The sequence below is a fragment of the Canis lupus genome, chromosome 11 (genome assembly GCF_003254725.2).
Source record: "Canis lupus dingo isolate Sandy chromosome 11, ASM325472v2, whole genome shotgun sequence".
In the NCBI taxonomy this organism is placed as follows: domain Eukaryota; kingdom Metazoa; phylum Chordata; class Mammalia; order Carnivora; family Canidae; genus Canis; species Canis lupus.
In genome coordinates, this window is record NC_064253.1 from 6,374,297 (window position 1) to 6,398,153 (window position 23,857).

General features: G+C 44.3%; 1 protein-coding gene across 4 annotated transcripts in view; it reads right to left on the reverse strand.

The window, feature by feature from the left end:
* The window catches only part of SEMA6A (semaphorin 6A), a 127,030-nt gene that overhangs the window by 63,708 nt on the left and 39,465 nt on the right, over window positions 1-23,857 (reverse strand). The window contains exon 1 of one of the 4 annotated variants that reach the window (XM_035696799.2): window positions 6,825-6,843. The exons of the other annotated variants lie outside the window; for them this stretch is intronic. The gene's annotated coding sequence lies outside the window, so the exon portion shown is untranslated. Of the gene's footprint in view, window positions 1-6,824; window positions 6,844-23,857 lie in introns of those variants that run through there. 4 annotated transcript variants of the gene reach the window in all.

The following is a 23,857-nucleotide window of genomic DNA, read 5'->3' on the forward strand; positions in this document are numbered from 1 at the left end:
GCGCTTCCCACATACAGCGTATTTCTAGGCATCTGTAGCCATTTGCCCATTTCCCTCTCTGTGACCGAGCTTGTATATAGGCTGAACAGGACTTCGACTTCAGCAGATATCCAGACAATTAGATAATGGGAAGACTGTCAGTGAGGATTCTACACAAAAACATTTACTTCAAAAAGAAGCCCATTATGCCTGAATTTCCAGTCTCATGGTCTCAAATTTCCGCTATTCTGAGCCTGAAGAGACATGGCTTTTGTAAAATACACCATTGCTCTAAAGTTATAACCCTACTCCTCTGTAACCTGCAGTATTTGTGGAAAACCTTAAGAGCATTCTTAATTTTAATAGGCATCTGCTAGGTGAATTTATTAGATCTATTTGGATTCATCTAAAATTAATTACATGACTTTACTCTGAGTCACATGGGCAAGAATTGTGTTGACTTACTGCATACTCTCAGCCCAGCTAAAAATTCTCTTCTACTGTAATTTTTCCCCTACAGTTTTTAAGACCAGACTGAGTTAACAGAGCCGTGGCGCACAGATAGTGTTGTGGCTATTGGCTGCCATGAGCTGAAGGGTCTGTGCAGAATGCTGACTGGCCAGGAAACCAGCCTTCAGTATTCCGGATTGAGGGCCATACAAAGGGGGCTGGAAGGAAGTCTGTCTGAAAACCCCATGACTACATTCATGTTGATATTTGTTCCTTAAAATGATCAAATATTTTCAGTAATTGGAGCTTCCATCCACCTCCCTCCCCCATACCCTTGTTATATAGCAGGTCATTGTGTCAGCAAAACATGAAGCAAAGGGGATGTCACTAGAACTGGGAATGATTATGAAGTCAGAAAATGAGGTCACAAATTGCCGTGTCCTACTTCTGATTTCAGGTTACTTTCATAAGTGCCACGAGGACTGGTGAACCACGACAAGCATGTACAGCCAGGGTACCACTCACGCTTAACCGCAGTACTAGTTCCAATCTTCTGCCCAGCTACTCCCCCAAAGCCTGTCCTGGAAAATTGTACTCGGGCTCATAAACTGGTAGGACTTGGCCGTAGCTTGGCTTACAGAGCAGAAAAAAACCTAAATTAGTTGCTAACATTTCGGGGGGTGGGGTGGAGAAGGAGATTTAACATAGAACTCTGGGTTTCTGGCTTCTTAAAAAAAGAAAATCAGAGATCTGCCTTTGCTAGCCAACATTTCACATGGTCAACACTCTGGAGCCGAGTGGTGGCTGCCCAAAGGAGAGCAGCTAGTCCTCTGCAGTTGGAAACATTCCCACTACTTTCCATGGTCTTAGGAATCCTCTTCACCCACTAAGCTCACCTGTCTGACTCCTGAAGGCTCTGAGGCAGCCTCCATGCCACTGAGGAAGAGCACATCAGCGCTGCTACATGAGTTAGTTTGCTTGTTCGGACCTTAGCAGTTACCGGTCAGTCTTAGCAAATGAACCTGGTGGGACCCAATGTCTGTACACACAAGTGAACGGATGTTGCTTGTTTTAAAGACCCAAATGGGTTGTTTCGCACCCTGTGGACACATGCAATCAGCAGCCCAGTACACTTGCCCCTGCACCTGGACTTGGCTGTATGGATACAACTTGTGGTACAATCTTCCAGTATGTTGGCATCCAGTGAACGTTTTAATACTAAGCGTTAACAATGGGGAAAAAGAATTTATCTGGAATATTGCAATTGCAAAATACTCTCGATAATAACTTTAAGTATGTCCTAGGAATAAAGAGGATAATTGTAGTGGCAGGGTTTTTTTTCTGATGATGTACATCATTTACTACCGTGTTTCAGTAATTCTTTTAAAAAGCACACTTTGTACTGACATCATAGGAAGTTTTAAAGGTAATCAATAATTCACGCTGTCATTAATAGAAGGAAGGGCACACTAACTGGGAGACCTAGGTGAGTCACGTAGCCTTGCTGGCTCTCTTTCCTCACCTGTAATATGAAAGGATATAAAATGTAATGGCCTCTGGAACTCCTCCAGGTTCTGAGATGATATGATTCTAGGTGATTCTGCCCCAGTGACGAAGGGAGTGGGTATATGGTGGTGATTAGGGAGGGCAGGACCTGTTGTGACTTTGAACCAGGACACTCCTTTTGTGACAAGTTCCTTGAGCTAGAGCAGAGAAATCTCAGCATGTGACACCACCTAGTTTCAACATCAGGAAAAGGTTCAAGTCTCGTAAGTAGTTCTAACCTTGTCAGGGACCATAGTTGTTACCATTTAATTATATTCGGATGGCTATTTTGTTTTTTAAGATTTTACTTATTTATTTGACAGAAAATGTGCACAAGCAGGGGGAGCAGAAGATAGAAGGAGAGGGTGAAGCAGGCAGGGAGCCTGACATGGGGTTTGATCCCAGGACTCTGGGATCATGACCTAAGCCACAGGCAGATGCTTGACTGACTGAGCCAACCCAGGAGCCCTTGAATAGTTGGATTTTACACTAAGAGTGACACTTCATTTCTACTGCTCTAGCTTTTACAAAACTAAAAAAAAAAAAAAGACATATCCTATTAGCTTCAGGTCTACAACACAGCGATTTGATGAGTTTTTAAAAGATTTTATTTTATTCATGAGAGACACAGAAGAGAGGTGGAGACACAGGCAGAGGGAGAAGCAGGCTCCATGTAGGGAGCCCGATGTGAGACTCGATCCCAGGACCCCGGGATCATGCCCTGAGCTAAAGGCAGGTGCTCAACCACTAAGCCACCCAGGCGTCCTGTGATTTAATGTTTTTATACATTACAAAATGATACCCACAATCAGAGTAGTTACCTGTCTGTCACCATACGAAGTTATTGCAGTACTACTATGTTCCCTATGCTGTACATCCCATGACTGACTTATTTTATAATTGGAATTTTGAACCTTTTAATCCCCTTTGTCTTTCTCACCCATCCCCTCATGCATCTCCCCCTTGGTAACCCACAGTTTGTTTCCTATGCCTAGAAGTCTGTTTCTGTTGTATTATTTGTTCATTTATTTTGTTTCTACAATTCCACATAAGTGAAATGTATTTATCTTACTCAGTCTGACTTCCGTCACTTAGCAGAATACCCTCTAGATCCATCCATGTTGCAAATGGCAAGATTTCATCATTTTTATGGCTGAGTAATATTCCACTGTGTGCACCACTTCCTCCTCATCCTTTCTCCTGTCAGTGGACACTTGGGTTGCTTCCATTTCTTGGCTACTATGTGCCAGCTTTATGACCTCATCATCTTAGTCTTTATAACACGACTGTCTTTAAAAAACTGAATTGGAACTGGTGTAAAAGCTCCTACATGAAACCAAACTATTGGTCATGATGTAGGGAGCAGAAAGAGCAGAGGGTGAGAACATGAGGTCCTGAGTCCCACTTACCAGCTGGGACCTCTGACAAGATGCTGAAGGTCTCTGAACCCTGGGTTCCTCAGCCTTAGAGTGGGCAAAATAATGCCTCGAGTTTGGTTATGAGATAACGCTCATAAAAGTTGTGCCCCTCAATAAGTGTTTATTCTTCTGTTGTGATACTAAAAAGTTGCCTTTTATAGCTTTTCTTGGAATTTCTTAAGAAATTCTCAGCTGGGCCCTAGATTTGCAGCTGGCATTCTACCTCCTTAGTGGGAAAGGAAGCTCCCTTGTCTTGGTCCCTCTCTTTCCCTCCACTCTCACTACCCCTTTCTCCTTCTGGGTCACTAAGCTTCCAATTGGGGGTGGGCGTCTGGGAAAGGCATGAGTCAGTCTCAGAATGGCCTAACTCACATGATGTGATTTGTAAAATGTAATCCTAGCAGGCACTCGAGTGCAAAGGAAAATAACTGTGGAACACAGGAAAGGGATGGCATGGGTGTGGAGCTTTGCTGAACACCTCTGTGGGCAAGGTACCTCCACATAGTATTTTAATTAAACCTCATGGCAACCCCACGAGACAGGCCTTCTGGTCTTAAGGCCTTATGCACACAAGGAAACTGAGGCTCCAGGGGATTAAGGAACATGTCCGGGTGGCATACGGTCAATATTTACAACCCTATCAGTAAGAAGGAGAAGTGCAGGCGTAAACCCAGGTCTGTGTGACGCCAAAGTTTATGTCCTTCCGGGACAACAAAGAAAGGGGAACAGAAGGAAGGTTGGACAAGAGAGAGTTGCTGAAAAAAAAAAAAAAAAAAAAAAAGAGAGAGTTGCTGACATACATAGAAACTGCACTATTATCTTAATAGTTGAATACAGGTTGATGCATCTATGCTCACGTGGCTGGAAGTCCCTAATGGCTTCAGTAATAAAAATCTATAAAAAGGAGTACATAGTTGCTTGCAAACATGTAGACATGCAAAGGCTCATTCCACTTTATGGCCCTGTGATTGCAGGCTTAACGTGATAGAAAGATGCAAATACTTCTCAGCCACAGTTTTTGGAAAAATTGATTGGCTCGTGACAACACTGTGTTAAGTGGAACCACTTGCCTGCCATCTCCTCAGCAGTGAGGTTTTGAAGTCAGTCCATCATAGAAAACAGTTTCTATTATGAAGGCTAAAAACAAGTCTGTCTGCTTCAGGAGCTGAGAAGATGAACAGATCTGGACACCCCTCACGTCCAAGAAAGGCACCTCTCCCAGAGAGAGGCGGGAGGGCAGGCTTTTGGTGCAGAAAATCCAGCTTGCTGAATGCTGGAGACTCATCTTACGAGAGACTGAACTGCTGATTATTCTTGCACCAGAGAGCCATTTCGAGAATTAAGGAGTGTTTAAATAGCAGGTGGCCTTCACTGGCCTAGACAGCCCTGTTTCAAGGGCCACACCACTGAGGCTGCTGCTGTCCACAGGATGCATAACTGGGCCATCAGAAAATACTTCCCAGGTGAAATGAACACCTTGGGCCCAGTGATCCTGGTTGAAACCTCTGCTCTAACCCAGTCTACATACAGGGACCATGTCCAGCCACCATCTGGGTGATACTTTCATTAAGATAGAAGGTTCATGCAAATGAGAAAAATTGCCCTGGGCTCTTAATACTCTGGTCTCCTTCTCCTCTTCTCAGCCATCAGCGGACACAGACACAGAAGCACCCATTTCAAGGGAAATGCCACAGGCCTAGCCTCAACACGTTTTGGAGAATGCTGTTGGCATTCAGTGGAGTATAATCATAAACATCGACTGTGCATTATGCCCCATTTTAGGTCTGAAACCACTGTCACAAAGGAGCAGGAAAACAGCTGTGAATTCAGAAGCCCTACGTGGAAAAAAATTTTTTTGTTGGAAAAATAAGGTCAGGGTGGAAACCTATTTAATCTTTTAAGGGGAGAAGGCAAGCCTTATCTTTCAGGAGGTTCTGTGTTATGACTGCTTTCTTTGTCTTTACCTTCCACCCTGACACACACATGCACCCCTGAGCCAGTGGTGCATTTTGCTTGGATGTTTCAGATATAGTCTCCTGACTCACTAGCACTCTGCAGGTGTGTCCATGACCTTAGCAGGCCCGAAAATATATGGCAAACTGTCTTGACCTCAAAAAGCCGCAGCAGTCCCAGCCGTGTGTAGCCATGTCACACACCGGCTTCTGGGCACCTCCCATCTTTTCAGCTTTTATAATATTGCTGAGCTCAAACATCTGCTCCAGAGGCAGAAACACATGCCCCCTTTGTTTTACTGTTAAGGAAACTGAGGCCTGAGAAGTGAAGTCACTTGCCAAGTGTGGGGCGGCTCAAAAGTGGCAAAGCTGAACAGCAGTTGAGGACTCCTGACTCCTTCACTGAGCTCTGTCCCTACATTACACTGCTTGCAGAAAAGCAGCCAAGACTCATTCATTTCTCCTGGGCTTGCTGCCTGATGTTCATTACTTCCACTGCCCAATTCCCTGCTTTCTATTGGAAGCCAGGCTCTGTGCTAGATGCTGATGCAGACAGAGCTGGAAAGAAAGGTCTCCTCATCCCCCAGGACCGTACTCTTTAGTAGATGGACCCCGCACAGCTCCTGCCCATTGTCCCAAAATAGAATATAAAAACAAGTACCAATCCGGTTTCAGAAAGAAATAAAAGTCCTATCGGGAAGAACAGTGTCTAGAGGGTGAGGGTGCTGCAGGGATGTGCAGCTGGGATGATCACCCTAGGCCTCTGGATGGACAAAGACTTGGCCGGGTCACTGCAGACTGGCAGGTAAAGGAGGCACAAGCGGTAACTAACAGATTTCCAGCAGGACCAGGTCTAGAGAACAGTGTGTTAAAATGAGCAACTCCATGCTGATTGGATTTTCAGACACTGAAACTGGACCATTTCACTCTTTGCTTAAGGAATTTCAAATATTTGTCTAAAGTAGTGGATGGATTTTTGCACTGCACCCAGAGTTCGGGTGAAAAGAATTACAGCTGAGAATAAAGATGTATCAGATTCCTTTTTCCTTCTAAGAATATGACCCAGGAATAAGAAAGCGGGGGTGGGGGGCAGGAAGCTCTGCTGCAGAACCTCAGAATATTGGTATTAGTTCATTCGAGGTGCTGATGATCTGAGTTTTTTCTTATTACTCTCCCTAGTTTTCTGTACATTGCTAATTTCATTAAAAATGAAATAGGGCAAAAATAACAGGCCTAAATTGGAGCCACTTTCCTTTCATCCTTAGAAAGATGCTTCCAGAGTGACTTTATAAAGAGCCAACCAGAGACATCCGTGTCTAGAGTTTTCCACGAAACTTTGTCAAAATGCTGAGCTGCTTTACAACTAAACTGGAGCAATCTCTAGCCTTTGACAGGATGACTCTCCCCAGTAATTTCTCCTCAAGCTGCTTGCTCTCAGAGTAGCTAATGATAAACAGAGTCTCCCAGCCACAACTCTCACCTTGCTGCTCTGGAGCACAGGGAGGTGTTCTTCCCCTGGTTGGGGTTGGAGCAGAAGTTGGGGTTGCAGTGAGAGTTGACTTCAAACGTGGCTCCGAGAGAAATGAAAACAAACCCGCAAGTCTCTCCTCCTCAGAGCCCTGAATAAACAGCCCAAAGTCACAACATCACCATTCACACATGATTGACACTGTGACCGAGCCGAACAAATTTTTAATGCCTTTTTTGGGTAAAATAGTCTCAAAATCAGGCAGTGAAAACATTTCCTTGAACTAAACCTTTTGAATCAAGTTCTGTGGTGTTTGCTGCATTGTATCCCTTGACTCTTTCAGTGAGCCCTGATGCTCTTCCAGTAATGTGAGAGCCAAAAATAGAGTTTATATTTGACTACAAGCTTCTAATTGCATATAGAGCAACATAATATCATTTCAGGATCGGCTCCATAACAAAGCATGATATTGCCGACTGGTTCTTATCATCAGTGAAATATCTACATACACAGTGGGTTTATCTGCGTGTCTCTGTCTAGAAGCATCCAGGACAGAAATGAGATGGAAGCATTATCTCTTGAATTTCCATAATTTTCTTATATTCTTTAGGAAATTCACTTCATTTATTAAAAGGAAAAGCTAGTCCTTTTTAGTCCTGGTGAACCGGATGAAAACGGCAAACCCATACATTTAAGTGATTTAAATTTATTATTGTGTTTGGCAGATACTGCTGAATTTTCCTGAAATTGAATGAATGATATCTTCATTGGCTTTGTTCATGTTCTTCATTAGGCTGGCTTGATTTATTTAGAGCAGGTATCAGTTTGAATTGGGGTAGAGAGAGCACCATGGACTAGTTGCTTCTTTTAGAATCAAGTCAAATCTGGTGATAATGATCCCTGTAATGTTCGTTTATTTATAATGTGAAATCCTACTCTGAAAATTAATAACCATCTCCAAGCATCCTGAAAAAATATGCTTTCTTAAGGCCAGAAAGAGCAAGTTCCAGGAAATTATGGGTTTGTTTAAATGTCTCTGCCACTTAATGACGATTCCTTACATAGGTAACTTCAAATTCACTGCACAGAAACTTCGAGATTTAAAGTCCTGTTCATTGAAATGAAGCTGGTAGGCATCTGAACGAACAATTTTCATAGCCATAGTTGTTTTTGGAAAAAGCCTCATTTTTTCATAAGTTTCAAGAAAAACAAGATTTGATTTCCCTTTTCTCTAGATCTGGATGAAACTAGTTGGTTTTTGAAACAGAGGTACACAGTCCCTGGTTTGCGATTACAGAACAAAACCAAGGGAACAAATCCTGACAGCTAAATTTTTTCCTATTTATGTGGTGACAAAATTTGACCTGAACTGGCATGAGACCATCTATAGTCTTTATTTATTGCTCTTGGGATGAGTATTTATACATGTCACTGCAAAAAATATTTTTAAATTGAAATGTAGTTACCATACAGCATTATATTAGTTTCAGGTGTACGACCTTATCCTGCAGCTCTAGACATTACTCAGTGCTCACCACAGTGAGGGTAGTCACCATCTGTCACCAAACGAGGTTACTGCAATCGTATTGACTACATTCCCTATGCTCCTCGCTTCAGCTCTGTGACTTATTTATCTTGTAACTAGAGGCGCGTGTACCTCTTAATCCCCTCTATCTCCCCCATCCTCTGTCCCCCTCCCCCCTGGCAACTACTAGGTCTCTGTATTTAAGAGTGTTTTTTTAATTTGTTTTGTTTCTTAAATTCCACATATGAATGAAAGCATATGGGATTTGTTTTTCTCTGTCTGACTTACTTCTCTTAGCATAACACCCTCTAGGTCCATCCATGTTGTTGCAAATGACAAGATTCCATTCTTTTTTATGGCTGAGTAATATTCTGTACACACACACACACACACACACACACACACACATATAGGCACCATCTCTTCTTTATCCATTCATCATATACTTGGGCTGCTTCCATATCTTGGCTGTTGTAAATAATGATCCACTCCAAAAAATATTAATGGTTTGGTTACTGGACGTTGTTCCCACTGGGGTATATGTCCCATGTCACTTCTCTAAAATCTGAAAAATTAAAAATTCTGAAGTCCATCTATTGCAAAAGTTTCGAGAAAGAGACTGTGGAACTCTATTCCTTGGTCCCTGAAGAGACTAAAAACAGGATAAAAGACAAGAACAAAGGAGATGCTTTAGAGCATAATTCACAACCCTGGCTTTGCTAAACCCAGAAGTTCTCTAATTATCCCAGGTACACTGGTGTGAGTCTCAACACGAAAAAAGTGTAATCTGATTTCTTTTTCAGTGTATCATATTATACTTGAAAGAGTAATTCAGAGATTAGGAGTTGCTGACTGAGTCATCTTGTCTTAATTTCCTCTGTCCTCCACTCAGTGACAGGCTTTGGTCCATACAAGGGACTGACAAGAACAGGCTTCCACAGAATGACTGCAGCTCACAAAGCGGAGGTGATCTTGGTAGCAACGGTCTCAAAGACTGGTGAGTGAGCAGTGACAGCCACCATCAGCAGAAGGGACGGCCTTATCTAAGCAGCAGCCCCCCACCACCCGGGTGAGCGACAATCTTCCTCCCATCCTATAGCCAACTACTCCTTCCTCTCTCTCCCTGTGTTAAATGGGTAGACTTCACAGCCATTTTTATGCAGTTAGTGGTGGTTTCTCCAAAGGAGTGTTCAGAGTGTCTTCAATTTTTTTCTCCCAGAATGACCCTGGTCATGGTTTTTGCCAGTCCCCCATAATCAGAGGGAATTGTTGGCTGGCAGTATTTGCTTTCTGTACTTGCCTTTAATTTTTAAATGCCTGCAACTTTCTTTTCATAGATAATACCAGTCCATTGAAGGATCAATTAATAAAATGAAGAATTTAATTTCAAGAATATGTTGGGAGGACAGCATTTTTCTTGTGCAACAGGTGGTGGGGTGGTAAAGGAGGAAGACCTAGTCTCTTCCCTTCTCTGAGAGCCTCCCCACAAATCGTCCCCTCCACAAACTGCCTGCCTCCTTTCCTCCTCCAAAATGGACACAGGGCATCTGGCACAATGGCAATCACTTCTAGCTGTGAGAGGACACGCAGGCAAATGGTTAACAGTAGATAACCTGGACACAAGGTTAATCGCGGCAATCCACATTATCTGGAGGGAAAACAGTACCTGGCTGTCACCAATTAACCCCCAAAGCTAAGAATGAATAAATAAATAAATCACAATTCCCATAATTAATAGCATGGCAGACAATCAGTGTAATCACTATCTGTGTGAGAGAGACCAGAATCGAGAGAAAAGTGACATTATCCAGGACTCCTGGATGCGACAAGCAGAAGCCAAAGGCTGAAGTCTTGAGGGCCCGCGAGGAGAGGCGATGTATCAGAGAGGAAGGGAGCATGAGACCAGCGCCCAGTCTGGCAGAGGTGCCCAGGCTGGTCACCCCAGGATCCCTACACACAAGTGCAGGGGAAGAAAGGGAGGCCTGGGAGTGCAGGAATGCCTCTGAAAGCTCTCCCCCTCTTACTGGACAGCGCAGAGGTCCAGCGGGGTCCCGCAGGCTTGCTCACTGGTAAGGATCCTAAGGTCTGAGCAGTAAGATGGGAAAAACACAGCTATGGACCACACGGAGAGGGAATGATGCATGAACTTGTTTTGAAAAGGAGATTCCCCAGGTTCACTTTGAATAAGTAAAAGACTAAGTAAGGAAGCACAATTTTCTACTCAAATAGCGATATTCTTCTTGTTCAGTTAACACAGTCTTTGGCTCTCGGAAGAGCAAAAAAAAAGAAAAGTCACTCTGAAGTGTTATGCAAGAGGAGGCAGATGTGTTCCTCGCATATCTATTTAATCAGCCCTTTCCAGCAGCACTAAGACATGAAAGAAAGGCTCAGTCTCCTCCAGAATCTTCAATGAGGAGGGAGCAAGGTGCCATATGGCGCCTGGGCACGATTACCTAGGCCGGGGCACTGTGTCACCATCTGAAAATGTAAGATGTGCGCATGCTCCTCCTCCCTCACCAAAGGTAGATTTGGAGATTGAGAATCACGATTAGTGATATTGCCATTTTCTGCACGTGATTTCATTCCAAAGGAGCATTGCTTTTGTATATCATGGGTTACTCCTTCAAAGTTGTGGGAGTTATCGGTGGGAACACGAGACAGGAGGAAATGTCATACCAGGGTGTTGGCATGGGGGGAGGACTTTATCTTCAGTATTTGGTTGAATAAGCAATTGCCTTTGTCAGTGGTTCCCTTACACCCATCCATCCACCCATCCATCCATCCATCCATCCACTCAACCAATGGTGGAGTCTCAAATGTGCAGGCAAAGCACTGAGCTGGGACACGGCGGGGGACCAAGGTCAGGGGCTCCTTAGTGGGTTCCGCCCTTACAGAGCCCCCACACTGCTGTGGAAGGTCGTATAGGAATCGCTGTAACAAAGCACAGAGCTGTGAAAACACAAAATACTACAAGCTGAGATACTGATTTTACAACCAAAACACACCACATCTGTGCACCTTCTACATGCTAACCTACAACTCAGGTCGCTCCCTCCCCTGCATAAACTCTAGCAGCTCCTTACTGCATTTATGACAGAACTGAAATCACCAATCCTGGGTGCAAGAAGCACCACCTACCTCCCTGACCCCATCTCGCTCCATTCTGTCATTTCATACTCAGCTCCACCCGCCCTGCCTGGCTTTCCAGTCCTGCCTTCTGGACCTGTAGCTGCCCCCTCCTCCACCACTTGGAATTATCTCCCATTTTTCATTTGCTGGTTCACGTTTGTCATTCAGAACTCCAAGAAAATGTCACTTCCTGGGGCACCTGGGTGACTCAGTTGGTTAAGCCCTGGACTCTTGGTTTTAACTCTGGTTATGACCTCAGGGTTGTGAGATCAAGTCTGGTGTCAGGCTCACTGTTGAGCAGGAGTCTGCTTGAGATTCTCTCTCTCTCTCTCTCTCTCTCTCCCTCCACCCCTCCTCCCACTTGCATGCTCACTTTCGCTCTCTAAAATAAATAAACCTTTTTTCTTAAGTCATTTCTTTGAACAGACCTTCCCTGATCTTGAAAGCAACCCAATGCCTTTTTTTAAATCACATTACTCTAAATTTCTGTAGTGAATGTTTCCCTACTTGATATTTCCACATTTATATTCTTACTTGCTGTCTTTCTTCCACTGCATCAAAATGTAAGCTTGGTATGGACAAGCCCGTCTTGTTAATCATGTATCTCCATGTTCTGGAACAAAGCTTACTACACAGTGAACTTCTAACCAATATTCATTGAATAATGTGTAAATGTTAGCCCTAGAAACAACATCAGAACAATTTCTGAGAGACGGGTGTTAAAAAAGAAGTGGAGATGTAAGGAGCAAGGATGGTTTTTTTCAGACATCTGAAGAGGAACCTGGAAGACAGGAGGGAAGAGCTAAGATCAGTGGGTAGAAATCATTAAAAGGTATTTTCTGCTCAATGTAAGGAGGAACATTCTAGTAGTCCCAGGAACACAAACATGGACTGGCTTGCCCAAGGGGCAGGAGGCCAGTTGAGTGCTGGAGTGGAAGGAATATTGTCCAGGGCAGTCAGACATCGGATGTGGGGCTAGACTAGACAACATGTAAGGTCCCAATGGAGAGCCTGACTGCTTATGTTTCTTGGATCCTCTGACAAGTTCTTCCTCCCACGTACTGAGGAAGCACTGCTTAGAGCAGGAAACCACAGATGGTCCAGGAAAATCCTGCTGTTGACTCAAGCTTTTGCTGGAGGCTGCCCATATAGCTCTGTTGATGAAATAACCTGCCTGGAATCAAAGGACCAAAGAGAAAGTCCTCAGGCTTTGGCCAGGGCTTTTTCATTCAGGATCCCAGTCTGACCAGCAGCTTGTATAGGTGGTAGGTTGGTAGCCAAAAAGCGCACATAGGAGAGATGGTCATAACCTAATGAACATCACAGACACTAACCAGAGGTCTTTTGAGGTGGGAACATCTAGCATCCATACTGCCCCACCTCTTCTCAACTCTGCAAGGCTTCGAGGAAGACTTGAAGTGTGGGATCCAAAGTTAAGCTCTGGTGTGTGGCCTTCCTGGGGGTGAATGTCATCCACTGGCTTGTTACTAAGACCCTATTGCCAATGACATATAGACCCCAAGAGAGGATTTAATTCCATTCTCATCTCAATTCCCTTCCCAGTGACTCATAACTTTCTCCTGACACCAGAACAGCTGGGCCAGCCAGCTGGAGAACACATACAGATGCTGCTGGCTGGAGCTGGAGGGGGCTGTGGGGCACTCATTTGTGTGGTCAGCCCACAGTGCCTCAGTGGGCTAGAGAGTACGGGTGTTTCCCCTTTGCAGGCAAGACTTGGGTGGGGATGTTGACTTTGTCGTGGCCCACCTCTCATCCTCAGCACATATGTGTGTCTACACTGAGCACTGTAGCTCCTCTTCTTCTACAGCTTATAGAAGGCTTATTTCTTTGGGGAATATTAGATCCTTGAGCCAGTCCATCTGGAGAAGGTATGAGAGAGAGTACTTTGGCCAGAATGTACCACCCACCCAGATATCTGGGCTTAAAACAGTTCTCAACGTAGGGAATGTGTGAAAGGCTCAGAAGTGAAATGAGGGGGTGGAGGGGAGGGTGGGGGGCAAGAAAGAGATGATCTGTTTCTGAAAAAAGGATTTAAAGCAAAGACATAAAATCAGATGAGTTGATTATGCACCAGAAAACCTGAAAGGTGTACATGTAAAATCCTCCATTCCAATGTCTTGCTTAGGCAGCATCTGGTACATTGGGGGTACTTGCTAAATATTTGTTGATTTTAATTCAAGCGGCTTTGAACCACCACTTTGAGTTCCACGGTGGTTGTGAAAGGGGCATCTTTTAAAACGAAAATGTAAATAGAAGCCAAGACTGATTTTCTGAAGTGCTGTGAAGATTCCAGTTCCATTATACAGGCATCTGGTAACACAGGTTCATCTCTGAAGGAGGAGGACTGGAGGTCAGAGGTGGGAAAGAAACTCCCTTTTTGTGTTGTACTCTTCTAGGTTTTGTTTTGTTTTTTAATTTTTTTTTAATCTCATGCATGTGTTTCATTTTTTGGAAAAAAACCAAAACTAGTTATTTTTTCAAATCTGTGTCTCCCGAGGCAGACCTGGAACTCAAGCTGCCCAATAGCTGCTAGTTCCCACAGTCTTCCCCAGGACCCCATCCCTTCACAGTCTGTCCAGTCAATAGTAACATTCTGGAAGACAGGATGAGGGTGAGGGGCGTTGATGGGCATTGTGGCATCAAGTGGCAACTCTGTGAGTGTATCTGTGACACGGACGGGTATATATGGTGGTGGGTAGTTTACATAGCACCACAAACCCTTCTGCATGCCATGTGAATGGCTGCCTTATTTATAAGCTTTCAAATAAAAATGTAAATCAACTCAGAAGGGTAGGGCACAGCGAAGTCAAACCGAAAGAGTCAGATGAGCTCAAAGCAAATACCCTTCATATTTTTTATTTTCCATAAACAAGATTCCAGGGCTGTGTATGGGAACTTGATTTTCCCTCTCCTTGCGTGTTCATTTCTGGGCAGCCTCCTGCCCCCATGTCCTCTGGTGACCCTGCCCCTTTCTTGGTGTTCACCTTCCAGGTCAAAGGATGGCCAAAGGCTGCTTCTTGAGCATCCCTAAAGGATGCCATGCCAGACTTTTGAGAAGCAGAATGCGTGTCTTCTTTTGGGAATGGTCACCTTAAGACTCTCCCAGAACAACTATTCCCAGAGAGGAGAGGACATTGCCTGGACTGGAGAGAAGATAGGACTTCAGCAGAGCGAAGAGGGCAGGGTAGAGAGGGACCCACTGTACTGGCGTATGGCCTGTTAAAAAGTATCCTTCGTCCTACCCTGGCGTCTCTTTCTGGAAGGCCAGCTACAGGGCACTGCCCCCTCTTACCTTTCCACTTCTCTGCTGAACAAACACTGATCTGGGTGCCAAGCCAGGAGCAAAGGCTCATTTCTTCTTCCTCGGTTCCCCTTCTCTCCCCAGAGTCCTTTGCAACCACTGTGATGCTGCTTCTCTCACTGGGGAGGGAGACAGTGGCTTCAGAATCCAGTTTCAACTCCACCTTGAACCTTGGAGGCAGCTGCTGCCCCCCGGATCGCGTGTGTTCCCTTCTCCTCACTCCACGAGTGGATGCTGCTCTGTCCACAGCTAAATGCAAACACATACTGCGCCGCGAGCATAAACCCGTGTTTGCCAGACCTGTCAGGACTACGGAATCGCCTGGAGAGCTTCACAAATTAAGGATGCCTGTGTCCCACACCCAGTGATTGTGACTTAATTGGTCTGGGGGGTGCGACCCCAGGGCTTTGGAAATTTTCGTAGATCCCCAGGAGATTCTCCTAACCAGAAAAGTTTGGGAACCGCTGGTTGAAACAAATGGAATCCAAATTATAATCCTAATCCTTCCATTTCAGTGCCTTTAGCTCTACCCAGGGATAATTGATCATGATTCAAAAAACTTGTACTTGGGCCAGCTGCATGAGGTGGCTTTTAAAATATCGAAGTCTATTTTGTGCCCACCTACCTCCATGCCAAACCACTAAGAAAATATAATTTAATCCATTAAAAATGACAAGGAGCCGGGCAGAGACTCCTTTTCTAGCATGAGGCTTGCAACATCTTTTTAATGTAAACACAGACAATAGGTATGTTCTCTTTTATGACAGAGCTGAAATAAAGCAGACCTAATTAACCCTCCCAGATGCTATGGAGTAGAGGCCATGCGAATCCTGGGTTAGGAAGCCTATCTCCCAGCCTTATCAAAATGGCTTTTCTCCTCAACTGTGCCCCAGTAACCTGGGAAATATAAATTTTGATTACTGATGCCTCCATTGTTAGTAACTGACGATACATCATCAGTAGCTGGTCACCAGTGTCAGCCCAGACTTAATTATCTTAGCTGAGGAAGAGAGTAACCCCACGAAAGAAATGCTTTCCAATTAAAGCAGCATAGAATATGTGATTTGTCTCTCTGGCGATATTCAATTCATACTCCTTTTCATGTTTTTTGTATGGTCTTCTTTTCCTCATTATAAGCTCAGAGTTGGGAATCATGGGCTCCCTAGCAAGAAACAAATACCAAGAGGGCAGCTGTCAGGCCCTGAAAAAAAATCACGAACAGTCGCCACCAAAAACACAACAGTAATTATAGTTTCACTAGCAAATGCTATAGTTAAGGTTACAAACCTCTTTCAATGCAACCATTTATTTTTACAGGTTCCTAACCTCTAGAATGTATGATTATGTGTGTATACTCACTCTCTCTCTCTCTCTCTCTCTCTCTCTGTCTCTCCCTCTCTCTTTTCAGAAGATATTCTTTAAGGGCCAAATGTTCTATGCTTTGTCTTAGCTCTTACTTCAGGGACAAGGAAAACATTTTTTTTTTACTAGCACAAGAAACAATATTTTGGGCACAGACCTCTTAACTCTTCATCTTCCCTGTCTTGGTTGTTTTTCCCACCTCACCTGTCCCAGGTGTTCCTTTATCCCGGGGACAAGTACAAAAGTTGGTCTTCTCTGAGACTAACTTGACCCTGACTACTTTGTAAACATGGGCTTTGTTTTGGAGCTTGGACCGTTTCAGAAAACAATCACTGCGCACCTACTGTGTGCCAGGTATGATCTAGGGACTGAGGATTTCTCAGTGAACAAAAGAAGTCTTTGCTCGATTGGGCTTGTGTTCCTTCTAGTGGGTTTCCATCCCATTCCTTCTGTTAGTAGATAAGTGGCCATGGGTTAGTTTATTTATAATCTCAGTAAGCCCTGGGCTTGTCCGCTACAAGTGGGATAATGACGCTTTCTCTTCATATGGTTGTTATTAGGACTTAGAAGTACCCGCCTGTAAAGAGGTGTTTAATAAATGTGTGCTTCCATTTTCTTCTCAATCCCCTTTGAGCCTGAGGTTGGCATTTGGAAACCCGGAGGTATCCTCACATTTCCACATTTTGGATTTTGTACACTTAATGCATCACTGGTTTCCTAAAAATACTGCCTCACTATAGTTTGTTGTCCTCTTCCCCCAAATTCCAACCACAGCCTCTGAGTCTCGCGTGGCCACTGTACACACGGGTTTCCCTGGCACACAGCTGCCCTTCTCAGAAGACAGCAGCTGCAGCTGGGTGCTTAACCTAAACTTTACTGAAGTTTAAAATTACTCCTTTCAGGAGGGAGGGCTGCGCTTTTTATGATGCAGTTTTCAGAGCCACATCCATGTGAAAAGGAGGAACCATTGTCTGTGGTCACTGGTGTTCCTCATTATTGACCTGGCTTATTCATATCCCTCTTTCCAGCCACTGTACAGGCACCTCACAGGGAGAGGCCCTTTTACGAAAGATACCAGAATTGAGTATTGATTGTCTGTGTTTATGAACAAGACACTGTGTCAGGCACTGTGGCCAGTATGAAAGGTAAGGGATGGCTAATGCAGAAGACCTTGGGAAGCAGGCAGTAGGGGTGCCCTCTGGAATCCTCCCACCTGACCTAGCAGTCCTAGGCGAGGCCTTGTCCCAGTGCCATGGCTTTTCTGCCTATGCCTGGGATTAAGAATGTACACCAGGGTCTCAGTGAACCGCCCACACCAGTGAGGTTGAGCATTTCTCACAAGTCAGTGGAATTGAAGGAGTTTGCAAGGATGGCTCCAACTGGATTTTCTCATGTTTTCTCTTCTCTCTTTTCATTCCTTTGTATCTTATATCACTCGTCCCTTGACTAGGGAAGAGTGCTTTCCCCATTGATCCCCAACCTCCTGCCCCACCCACTTCTCCATCCCATTCTTTTTCCTACCTTGAAAATTCCTACCCCTTCCCTTAAGACACTCACTGTTCAACAAATATCACTTCCTCTGTGAAGTCTTCCCTGATACCCACCCCCCCAGTTAATCACTAATCACTCTCTCCTTTCTTCCACATGAAAAAGCTCTATCAGAGTGATCCAATTACCATTATTTGTTTAGTAATCTGCCCACCACGAGACAGTGAACCTGGCAAGGCCTAACAAATGTTTGATGGACAAACAAATGGATCAGTAAACAAGTAATCAAATACACAGTCTCTGTTCTCAGAGGATTTACAATTTATGGGGCATGCGGACATATCAATAACAAATTGCAAAATAAAGTACAAGTACCTATGCACTATGAGAAGAATGCTACACATTGTAAGTTTTAATTTTTCTAAGATTTACTCACCTAGCTCACTTTGTCATTACATTGGAGCCTTGGAGCAGTTACCATAAATTGCACCAGAGTTTTCTTTTAAAAAGGCCTTAGTACTAGCTGGTCTCAGAAACCCTATTTATGTCTATATGCCCTGGTAACACACATCAGACTGACGTAGCGTTTGCCTTTTACTTGCATATACAGGCTCTTGAAATATAAATGTAAGAGGATGGTATTGGTGCAGTAACAGGAACACCTCCACATTCTTTGAAATCCCTGACCTAGTTACATTACTGAAAGCATAGCTTAAGTGCATATAATGCCCATCACGCAGAAGAAATTGTTATCTTGAGAAAAGTAAATTTTGCATTCCCCAAGTTCTATATTATTAAATCTGTGACCTTAATATTGCATTAGAGTAGATACTTTATTCAATTGTGTGGACAATGAAATAAAACCTCAGAAAGATACAGCTGGCCCAGAATCCCCTGGGTGTAAAGAGATGATATTTATTTTATCTACTCCTGACAATGAAGTTTAAATTGTTACTTAAGGCTCCTACCAGCAAAATGTCCATCCAGACAGAGGTTAATTCTTCACAGTCATACTTGACATTAAACATTTTGTCATCAGAGCTAAGCAATTGAACATTGCTGCCCTAAAAATGGGTGGAGTTGGATCTTCCAAAATGCTAGATAAAGAAAATTAAACATGGCCAAAAAAGACAATTATTGCCAAACTAAACAAATGGACTTGGGGCTTGCAAAATAAAACTATTTCTAATGATTCAGTGCAAGGAATATGTGGACTTCTTTTCTATGCAGAGGGAAGTATATTTCACATAAGTATTTTGAGAAAGTCATCTTTTGTACCCACTAGGCCATGAAAAGATACAAGTATACATGAGGTTGGAGAAGGAATTCTCCATCTTCCTCTGAATAACTGATGTTTTAGCTCTGTGCTGGGACAAAGGGATAAGATCCCATGTTCTCATGTCTCTCTGTCAACCCAGTTGGTTCTCAGAAGTCTGATGGTTCATATTAAGCAGTCAAGAGTTAACAGCATAGCCCGAAAGCCAGTAACAACTTTCAGTTAAAAGTCAACCCTGAGACCACAAAACCTTAGATAAGATTAAATTTTAACATCCAAACCGCTCTCAACTGATTAACTCTCAAGTCTAACTAAACACCATAAAGCCATCCTGAAAAAGGAACAAAGACACAACTTTGAGGTCCCTCCCTCTTTCCCCCAAAAAAGAGTGTGTGTGTGTGGGGGTGGGGTGGGGGCGGAGTTAGGGAGAGAACATACAGAATTTACTTTAATTACCAACTTGTGTAGGATGTAAAGTCGCAGGTTACAGCTTCCTGGAGGTCAGATCATTTTAGTGAAGGTGGCCCTACAGCAGTTTGCACTCGCCAGGCTCAGCAGAGGTTAAACACCTAATCAACAAAACGTGGAGCCCTCTCTACCGCTTCCTTTTCCTTTTTGCATTTCCTCTCTTAACAATTGGATACTATTCTTGAGTGATTAGCGTAGCGCATGGTCTCTTTTCTCATTTTCCAACTTCATCCTTTGGAACCAAAAGTAAATAACAAGCCTGCATGAGCTTCCTGCCCTGTTTCTCCCTTACAAACACAATGCAAACACAATGCGGACTTCTGGAAGTGCGCATTTAAAGGACGGTCCACAAAAAAATAAAAAATAAAAAAAAATAAAAATAAAGGACGGTCCACCCCCAGCGCGCGCGCGCGCACATACACATACACACACACACACACACACACACACACACACACACACACACACATCCCCCCCTCCTGCCGCGTCCTGAGGAGCAGCGCCCCTCGCCCCACTCCATCCCCCTGGGCCTCCGAGGTAGAGGAGGTAGAGTGCTCACGCCGCAGGAGCAGTTGATTAGCCAGGCAGCCAGCTCAGGTAAATTAACTTCGTGACACAGATGACTCTGTATATGTATTAAGTAGACCTTTGAAACTGACGAGGTTCAAATTTCCACTCAGCTAATGAGCCTGCGCTAGGACCTTGGCAGCAGTGTCATCCTTCTGCCGCCACTAAAAGCCTTCCTGCAGCCCTGCACCCTATCTTTCGGTCGGAAAAGTAGGCTGAACCCTAACAAGCTGCCAAGCTTCCAGAATGCAAACAGCAGTAGTTGCCTATCTGTAAGTTGTGATTGATGGCACCCAAAAATGCACGCTCCTTCATGGACAGTCCAGCCCGCAACAAATTAGGGATTTAAACCTTTGCGCTGGGCAGATAGCCAGTGGATTGTGGGGGGCTGCTGTGGCTCTATAATTATATCCAGCCCAATAATCATCTATTCTGCTGCTGTGACCGGCTGGTACCCGGGGACTTTAATTTCACTGTCCCCCTCCACCAGATAATGCCTGACCCCGTGTCACTCTGTGCAACACACTGAAGGAGACAAATGAGTTTTTCTCTGACTCTGTTAAATTAACTAATGGATTCTGGTTGTGAAACTGGCATAATAATAAGCCAAGGCTCTGCGGGTACTGGGTGGACATGTAAACGGGCCTCTTAAGGGTGTTATTAACTTCAGGCGTTAAAAGAGAAACAAAAACAAAGAATCTGGCCAGTGTCAATAAAGAAATCTGTTTAGTATGAAGAGTGATAAACAGAATACTTTATATTTCAACCAAGTACTTTAATATCTTTTAATATCTTGAGACACAGCTCGAAGAGAACTATTCCAAACTAGATCTAGAACTAAGTATTAAGTGACCAACTTTAATCAGCATCTCCCCCTTTTCTTTGAGTGCTATGTTTTGTTCTTCTAATCAGCAGGTGGCTTTTATTCGATATGGCTGTACAGCCATCCATTTGAAATAAATATAAATCCTTAAGTATCTTAGAATGAAAATAACCACTATTTACATTACCTTCATTCTACTGTAAAAGGCACTATTACTTATAATAATTGGTAAAGGGCATCATAGTCTGTATAGTAGGGCAATTGTACCAATTCTAGGGTCGTAGCTAGACAGACACTCCCTGTTACACACGGCCTTAATTTTTAATACGTTATTTTTCTTTCAGTTCACTAAAATATTGTGGGTTTCATTTTCACGCAGCTGAAAAGATAAATGTCCTTTCCCATGTTCCCATCAGAACTCTGCATGTTCTGGGAGGTTAAAAAATTATAACTCAGCTGTTCCATACTGTATTAAGACTGAAATTTGGCATCCCAGATGTGAATTTGTTTCTAAACGGAAACAGAATCTGGTAAGTTTTTTTAAGAGGAAAAAATATTTTAAAAGCTTACTTTATTATTTAAAAAGACTCCTACTTGTCTGCTTTGTTTTAAGCAGAACTGTGTACAATTTGTATACAATCGTATTTTGGGCTTCTAAAGAGTGAAAACCCATATTAATCTAAAATTTTTACCTTTAAAAACAGGCTCTGGAACATATATATGAAGAAGTTGTAGAACCTTCCTTAATCAAGTGACCAAAAAATGCCTGCTTGCCATCATTTTAGGTGGTGTATTTTCAGAAGGGGTCCCTCTGCTCAAGAGGGATTGATTTATTTTTGCAAAACAGTCACATTTTGTTGTGTTTACCATGTGTCAGGCTCAGATCTAAGTCTTTCTTTTTAATGTTTTATTTATTTATTCATGAGAGACACACAGAGAGAGGCAGAGACACAGAGAGAGAGGCAGAAACACAGGCAGAGGGGGGTAGGCTCCCCACGGGGAGCCCTATGCTGACCGGATCCCAGGACCTCAGGACCCCGGGATCACGACCTGAGCCAAAGGCAGACGCTCAACCACTGAGCCACCCAGGTGCCCCCAGATCTAAGTCTTTATGTGTAATGACTCACTTAATCCTCACAGCCCCTTGAGACACATGCCATTATTATTCCCATCGTACAGGTGAGGAGACTTCCCGGGGTCACGTATCAGTAAGTAGGGTTATATGGACTTGAACCCTGGGCAAGCTGGCTCCAAAGTCCACATCTCTAACTACTAGGTACCCTGCCCACTAATTATAGTATTTCCCAAATCCTGAGTTTACTACACGTTTCGTAAGTATCTATTAGTCTGTGCATGGGGCATTGTACTAGACATTGGGTGGTGAGGAGGGTGGGGGGAGGGTCTGGAGTGGGGAAAAAAGAGGGAACACAGCTTTAAGGATTTAAAAATCCACATTTCCGACCACAGCTCTGTAAGCCAGGTGGACCCAACATCCTGACCGTACACACACTAGATGTAACCCTTCCTTTTCCCATTGGTCCTTCCAGTTTGAGGAATAGTGGGCCCCAGGAGTTAGTCTCTCTGAGGCATTTGGGTCCCTGTGGGGGGTATAACTGCATGCTCAGATCCAGTCTACCTGGACACATTTCCAGGGCCACCCTTGTGAAAGCACCGAACCCCAGTGGTCCAAGTCCTCCCTTCCCTTCCAAGGCCTGGTCCCTTTCCCTCAAACTCCGAAACAATGCCTTTGGCCGTGGTTGGCTTTGAAACTGCTGGCACTTGCTGCTCTGTCACACACAAGCCAATTGTTAAAGTGTCATTAGCACAGACCCAGACAGAGATGACAGGTATAAACAGTTTATAATTTACAAAGTGCAGGATCAGGTTTCCCCATGCCCTCTGCCAACAGCTCACCAACACACCTTCACTTGGCCCTGTGTGTGTCCCCTACACATTCTTACAGCCCTGTTCTAAAATGAATCCTCTGCACCCCTTACATGACATTTTGTTCTTTCGAGTCCTTTAAACTGTCCACTCCAACTATGCAAAGCTACTGATCAGTTTCCAGGTCAACATTTTAAAACGTGGCGCGCAACTAAATAAACACATGTGCCACTGAATACTCTGCATGGGCTGTTTTTCTACTCAGAGCTGCAGGCTTCCTTGTTTGTTCCCTCCCCGTCTCCCCATTTTTTTTTAAACCCTTGGTGCGCCTCAGCAGTGCACATGAAGGGCTGGAAACGAGCAGCCTTTAAGGAGCCCGGCCGCTGCTGCTCTGTGCGCAGATGTGGGATTTCTGATGCGCTTTCGGCCTGCTTAGCGGCCTTCGCATTTTTCACTGCTGACATGTTTCAGTAAAACTTCTGACTAACTGCAATACTTGGGGGAGGGGCGTTCTGGGTGAGTGATTTCCTGGTTAAACTGAAAGTTATTTAGAAAGCCCTTGTTATTGAAAATCTTTCCAAAGTACATCAGGGCGCTCTTCTCTGGAGCGAGGCAGCACTGCTGGGGAAGGAGCGTGCAGAGCTGTTTGGAAGGCTGCAGAACAAATGTGGCGAAGCTGCAAACTGCTCCTCGGTCCTGGTTCTTGGCTCAGAAGCAGCCCCTCTGGACTGGCGAGGCAGTGAGGCCCTCCTGTTCTCTTCCCAACCCCTCTCCCATCTCAAGGCAGAGGCCTCACCTCCACCAGGTGGATAAGACTGAGGTCCTCCCTTACCTTTCTGCACCTCCAGGCTTCCGGGGTCCACCGGCACCCAAGGCTGCCCCTTCCTTCCCATGCCTTTGGCATCATCTCCCACCCTCCCCCAAAGAGGCGGCTCAGCTCTTGGCCCTTTCTCTCCCAGTCTGTCGATGTGCCCATAACCACCAGAAGTGCTCTCACTAAGCCCAAAGACAGAACTCAGTGGCTTATCTCAGCAAGCTTGTGGGTCATTCCTGAACACAGCTGGAGCTCCCTTCCCTCTGTCCATCCCCACTGCCATCACCGCTGTGCTGAGTTGTGCTGAATTCGTGTGTAGAGAACCTAAATGAGACCTTGTGACTCGGCTGCTCCCCAGGGTGCTTGGAACAACATGCAGACTCCTGC